We start from the raw sequence: 6866 nt of genomic DNA, 5'->3' as shown, positions 1-6866 counted from the left end.
TGATGGATTCATCCTCTTCCTTTCCAGTATCCAGGACTATGAAATCAGCAGGGATGTAAAGGCCTTCAACCTTTACTAACACGTCCTCTACTTGTCCATAAGCCTGTTTTCTTGAATTATCTGCCATCTCTAATGAGATTTTAGCAGCTTGCACCTCATAGATTCCCAGTTTCTCCATGACAGAGAGGGGCAAGAGGTTTATCCCTGAACCAAGGTCACACAGAGCCTTAAAGATCATGGTGCCTATAGTACAAGGTATTATGAACTTTCCAGGATCCTGTCTCTTCTGAGGCAATGTCAGTTGATCCAGATCACTTAGTTCATTGATGAACAAGGGAGGTTCAACTTCCCAAGTATCAATGCCAAATAATTTGGCATTTAGCTTCATGATTGCACCAAGAAACTTGGCAGTTTGCTCTTCAGTAACATCCTCATTCTCTTTAGAAGAGGAATACTCATCAGAGCTCATGAATGGCATAAGGAGGTTTAATGGGATCTCTATGGTCTCTAGATGAGCCTCAGAGTCCTTTGGTTCCTCAGAGGGAAGCTCCTTATTGATCACTGGACGTCCCAGGAGGTCTTCCTCCTTGGGATTCACGTCCTCCTCTCCCTCATTGGGTTCGGCCATTTTGGTTATGTCAATGGCCTTGCACTCTCCTTTTGGATTTTCTTCTGTATTGCTTGGGAGAGTGCTAGGAGGGATTTCAGTGATCCTTTTACTCAGCTGGCCCACTTGTGCTTCCAAATTTCTAATGGAAGACCTTGTTTCATTCATGAAACTCACAGTGGCCTTAGATAGATCAGAGATTAAGTTTGCTAAGCTAGATGAGTTCTGCTCAGAATTCTCTGTCTGTTGCTGAGTGGATGATGGAAAAGGCTTGCCATTGCTAAACCTATTTCTTCCACCATTATTAAAGCCTTGTTGAGGCTTTTGATCATTCCATGAGAAATTTGGATGATTTCTCCATGATGGATTATAGGTGTTTCCATAAGGTTCACCCATGTAATTTACCTCTGCTATTGCAGGGTTCTCAGGATCATAAGCTTCTTCTTCAGAAGATGCCTCTTGAGTACTGTTGGATGCAGCTTGCATTCCATTCAGACTCTGAGAGATCATATTGACTTGCTGAGTCAATATTTTGTTCTGAGCCAATATGGCATTCAGAGTATCAACCTCAAGAACTCCCTTCTTCATAGGCGTCCCATTACTCACAGGATTCCTCTCAGAAGTGTACATGAGCTGGTTATTTGCAACCATGTCAATGAGTTCTTGAGCTTCTGCAGGCGTTTTCTTTAGGTGAATGGATCCACCTGTAGAGGTATCCAATGACATCTTAGATAACTCAGACAGACCATCATAGAATATATCCAGGATGGTCCATTCTGAAAGCATGTCAGAAGGACACTTTTTGGTCAGTCCTTTGTATCTCTCCCAAGCTTCATAGAGGGATTCACCTGCTTTCTATCTGAAGGTTTGAACATCCACTCTAAGCTTGCTCAGCTTTTGAAGAGGAAAGAACTTGGCTAGGAAAGCCTTGACCAGCTTATCCCAAGAGTTCAGGCTATCCTTAGGTTGAGAGTCCAACCATACTCTAGCTCTGTCTCTTACAGCAAAAGGGAAAAGCATGAGCCTGTAGACTTCAGGATCTACTCCATTAGTCTTAACAGTATCACATATCTGCAAGAATTCAGTTAAGAACTGAAAAGAATCTTCAGATGGAAGTCCATGAAACTTGCAGTTCTGCTGCATCAGAGAAACTAATTGAGGTTTAAGCTCAAAGTTGTTTGCTCCAATGGCAGGAATGGAGATGCTTCTTCCATGTAAATTGGAATTAGGTGCAGTAAAGTCACCAAGCATTCTCCTTGCATTATTATTGTTTTCGGCTGCCATCTCCTCTTCCTGTTCGAAAATTTCTGAAAGGTTCTCTCTGGATTGTTGTAATTTAGCTTCTCTTAATTTCCTCTTCAGAGTCCTTTCAGGTTCTGGATCTGCTTCAACAAGAATGTTCTTGTCCTTGCTCCTGCTCATATGAAAAAAAGAGAACAGAAAAATAATAGTAATAGGGGTCCTTTTTACCACAGTATAGAGGTCCCAGTGTGAGTTAGAAGAAAAGAGGAAGAAGAAATTCGAACACAGATGGAATAGGGGGTTCAAATTTGGGTGAGATGAAGTGTTAGTAGATGAATAAATAAATAGAGGGAGATGAGAGAAAAGGGGAATTTTCGAAAATAATTTTTTGAAAAAGAGTTAGTAATTTTCGAAAAATAATTTTGAAAAAGGTTAGTAGTTTTTCGAAAATTCAAGTAAAAAAATAAAATAATTAGTTAATTAAAAAGAAATTTTTGAAAAAGGGGGAAGATATTTTCGAAAATAGAGAGAGAGAGTTAGTTAGGTGGTTTTGAAAAAGGTAAGAAACAAACAAAAAGTTAGTTAGTTAGTTGCAACAAATTTTGAAAAGATAAGAAGTTAGGAAGTTAGAAAATATATTTTAAAATCAAATTTTTGAAAAAGATAAGATGAGAAGATATTTTTGAAAAGATATGATTGAAATTAGTTTTAAAAAAGATTTGATTTTTGAAATCACAATTAATGACTTGATTCACAAGAAATCATGAGATATGATTCTAGAACTCAAAGTTTGAATCTTTCTTAACAAGCAAGTAACAAACTTGAAATTTTTGAATCAAAACATTAATTGTTATTGTTATTTTCGAAAATTATGATGTAAAATTAAGAAAAAGATTTTTGAAAAATATTTTTGGAATTTTCGAAAATAACTAAGAAATTTGAAAAATATTTGATTTTTGAAAAAGATTTTTTTAAAAAAAAAGATAAGATTTTCAAATTGAAAATTTGATTTGACTCATAAGAAACAACTTGATTTTAAAAATTTTTGAAAAAGTCAATCCAAATTTTCAAATTTGATGAGAGAAAAAGGGAAAGATATTTTTTTTTATTTTTGAATTTTTATGATGAGAGAGAAAAACAAGAAAAATGATGCAATGCATGAAATTTTAGATCAAAACATGTGATGCATGCAAGAATTCTATGAATGTCAAGATGAACACCAAGAACACTATGAATGTCAAGATGAACACCAAGAACATATTTTTGAAAAAATTTTTAATGCAAAGAAAACATGCAAGACACCAAACTTAGAATTCTTTAATGCTTAGACACTAAGAATTCAAGAATGCATATGAAAAACAAGAAAAGACACAATACATGCAAATGCAAAGATCAAACAAGAAGACTTATCAAAAACAACTTGAAGATCATGAAGAACACTATGAATGCATGAAAATTTTCGAAAAATGCAAGATGCACATGCAATTGACACCAAACTTATAACATGACTCAAGACTCAAACAAGAAACACAAAAAATATTTTTGATTTTTATGATTTTATGATTTTTTTGTATTTTCTTTTAATTTTTTCGAAAATTATTGTGAAAAATAAAAATAAGGATTCCAAAATTTTTAATATGAATTCCAGGAATCTTGCCATGTTAGTCTTAAAGCTCCAATCAAAGGGTCAGGCATGGCTTAATAGCCAGCCAAGCTTTAATAAAAATATGAGTGTAATTCAGACATGACAAGCCTAACATACCCTATCCAAAAGAATTGGACGTGGCTCCATTGAGGTGATTAGTTGAAGACCAATCCTAAAGCAGTTTGGGTATGGCTTTACAGCCAGATAGGATTCAACATGTTTCATGAAACACTAGAATTCATTTGTAAAAATTCTGAAGAAAAATATATTTTTGAAAATATTTTTAATTAATTTTTTCGAAAACAAAGGTAAATATTTTTGAAAGATTTTTGAAAGATTTTTGAAAACAAAACAAAAAGAAAATTACCTAATCTGAGCAACAAGATGAACCGTCAGTTGTCCAAACTCAAACAATCCCTGGCAACGGCGCCAAAAGCTTGGTGCGTAGAAATTGTGATTACACTTTAATTATGTAAAATTCATCGCTCTTTCTTTCCCTGGTAATGGTGCCAAAAACATGATGCCAATACCATGGTTCACAACTTCGCACAACTAACCAGCAAGTGCACTGGGTCGTCCAAGTAATACCTTACGTGAGTAAGGGTCGAATCCCACGGAGATTGTTGGTATGAAGCAAGCTATGGTCACCTTGTAAATCTCAGTCAGGCGGATATAAAATAGTAATGGGGTTTTCGAAATTAATTAATAAAATAGGGATAGAAATACTTATGTAAATCATTGGTGAGAATTTCAGATAAGCGTATGGAGATGCTTTCGTTCCTCTGAACCTCTGCTTTCCTGCTATCTTCATTCAATCAGTCTTACTCCTTTCCATGGCTGGCTTTATGTGATACATCACCATTGTCAATGGCTACTTTCGGTCTTCTCTTGGGAAAATGATCCAAATGCCCTGTCACGGCACGGCTAATCGTCTGGAGGCATCACCCGTGTCAATGGTTTCATCCTATCCTCTCAGTGAAAATGGTCAACGCACTCTGTCACAGCACGGCTATTCATCTGTCGGTTCTCGATCATGCTGGAATAGGATTTACTATCCTTTTGCGTCTGTCACTACGCCCGGCAATCGCGAGTTTGAAGCTCGTCACAGTCATTCAATCATTGAATCCTACTCGGAATACCACAGACAAGGTTTAGACCTTCCGGATTCTCTTGAATGCTGCCATCATTCTAGCTTACACCACGAAGATTCCGATTAAGAGATCTAAGAGATACTCATTCAATCTAATGTAGAACGGAAGTGGTTGTCAGGCACGCGTTCATAGGGAATGATGATGATTGTCACGTTCATCACATTCAGGTTGAAGTACGAATGAATATCTTAGAAGCGAAATAAGATGAATTGAATAAAAAACAGTAGTACTTTGCATTAATCTTTGAGGAACAGCAGAGCTCCACACCTTAATCTATGGAGTGTAGAAACTCTACCGTTAAAATTACATAAGTGAAAGGTCCAGACATGGCCGAATGGCCAGCCCCTCTGATCTAAGAACCAGGCGTCCAAAGATGTCTAATACAATAGTAAAAGGTCCTATTTATAATAAACTAGCTACTAGGGTTTACATGAGTAAGTAATTGATGCATAAATACACTTCCGGGGCCCACTTGGTGTGTGCTTGGGCTGAGCTTTAACTTTTCACGTGCAGAGTCCATTTGTGGAGTTGAACGCTAGGTTTTGATCCATTTCTGGCGTTCAACTCTGGTTTTGGATCCTTTTCTGGCGCTGGACGCCAGAATTGGGCAGAGATTTGGCGTTGAATGCCAGTTTGCGTCATCTATTCTTGGCCAAAGTATGGACTATTATATATTGCTGGAAAGCCCTGGATGTATACTTTCCAACGCAATTAGAAGTGCGCCATTTTGAGTTCTGTAGCTCTAGAAAATCCACTTTGAGTGCAGGGAGGTCAGAATCCAACAGCATCAGCAGTCCTTCTTCAACCTCTGAATCTGATTCTTGCTCAAGTCCCTCAATTTCAGCCAGAAAATACCTGAAATCATAGAAAAACACACAAACTCATAGTAAAGTCCAGAAATGTGAATTTAGCATAAAAACTAATGAAAACATCCCTAAAAGTAACTAGATCCTACTAAAAATATACTAAAAACAATGGCAAAAAGCGTATAAATTATCCGCTCATCATGCATCCTTTTATTTTCCTACTCTAAATGCTTGCTTTTCACAAAACCCTTTTTCATATCATATTAATTTAATATAATTGTCATTACAAACAGATTATTAGTATGAAAGACTTGGTAATCTAACTTGGACATTGAGTGCTTGATCTATGCTACTCATGCCTTTGCCTGCATGCCAATAAACATCTTGCATTTAATTGTCCTCATATGCACTCGTTATATTTCTATTGTTGACTTTCCACATGTTGTCATGACCATGTGTTAACTTCATTCATCTTCAATGTGCATTGATTACCACCCATACCATCCTCTTCCTTGTTCTATCCCTTGACATTTTGACATACTTTCTCTTTTCTCCCTTTCAGGATGGCCACCAAGAAAGGCAAGGAGAAAGCTGCTCCCAAATCAACAGCAAGGAGAGGAACAAAATGTGCACTAGTAGTAGAGCCTTCTTCAACTGCAGTTAAACCCTCAACAAAAAGAATTAAGAGGATTATAAAGGTTGATGATAAAGAGAAAGCCTTCCCAGCAAAGGACACTGCGCGTTTTATCAATCGCTACTGTGAGCAGATGTTTCCCATCCTGGCAGAAAGGAGTTACAACAATGAACACCTTCTTATCCTCCCAAACCATATTGCTAAATTTGTTGAGCCACAAATTGCACAAAGACAATGGGGTTTCCTCCAGAGACAGCCACGACAGGTTAATCTTTCTTGGGTAGTAGAGTTCTACTCCAATTTCTACCTGCCAACCCTGCAGTCTGTCTATGTCCGACAAAAGCAAGTCCCCATTACAGAAGAAGCCATTCAATGAGCTCTAGATCTTCCCCCTACTACAGAAGGACTGGACGCATTTTAAGAAGCCGCACTCAAGTGCCAGATGTACCAATTTGACTGGGATGCTGTTCTCAGAGTTAACGCCCTACCTGGCAGCAGATGGATCTACGGATACCATCATTCCCATCCTAAGGGAATATCAGCTTCCGCACTTACCTTGGAGGCTCACGTATGGGCACATATTATGTCCCATTACGTCTTTTCGAGCACCCACGAGTCCTCCTTCAGTGCAAACATGGCCGTTCTACTATGGTGCATCCAAACAGACCAGCCTCTGAACCTACCAAGACACATTCGGAGTGCTATGGGACACGTACAAATCGCGGACAACTTACCTTTTCCCGCCCTGGTCTCAGATCTTGTCTCAGCAACCGGAGTCTCC

The 6866-nt window shown here is 37.9% G+C and overlaps 1 non-coding gene across 1 annotated transcript; it reads left to right on the top strand.

Annotated features, from left to right (window-relative positions):
• The first annotated feature begins 1387 nt into the window (after window positions 1-1387).
• Window positions 1388-1495, top strand: LOC112732090 (small nucleolar RNA R71). The gene has a single exon (XR_003167828.1). It is a non-coding gene; the product is annotated as a small nucleolar RNA R71 (small nucleolar RNA).
• The last annotated feature ends 5371 nt before the right edge of the window (window positions 1496-6866 follow it).

This window comes from Arachis hypogaea, chromosome 12 (genome assembly GCF_003086295.3).
Source record: "Arachis hypogaea cultivar Tifrunner chromosome 12, arahy.Tifrunner.gnm2.J5K5, whole genome shotgun sequence".
Taxonomy (NCBI): domain Eukaryota; kingdom Viridiplantae; phylum Streptophyta; class Magnoliopsida; order Fabales; family Fabaceae; genus Arachis; species Arachis hypogaea.
This window is presented reverse-complemented; position numbering and strand designations above follow the sequence as displayed.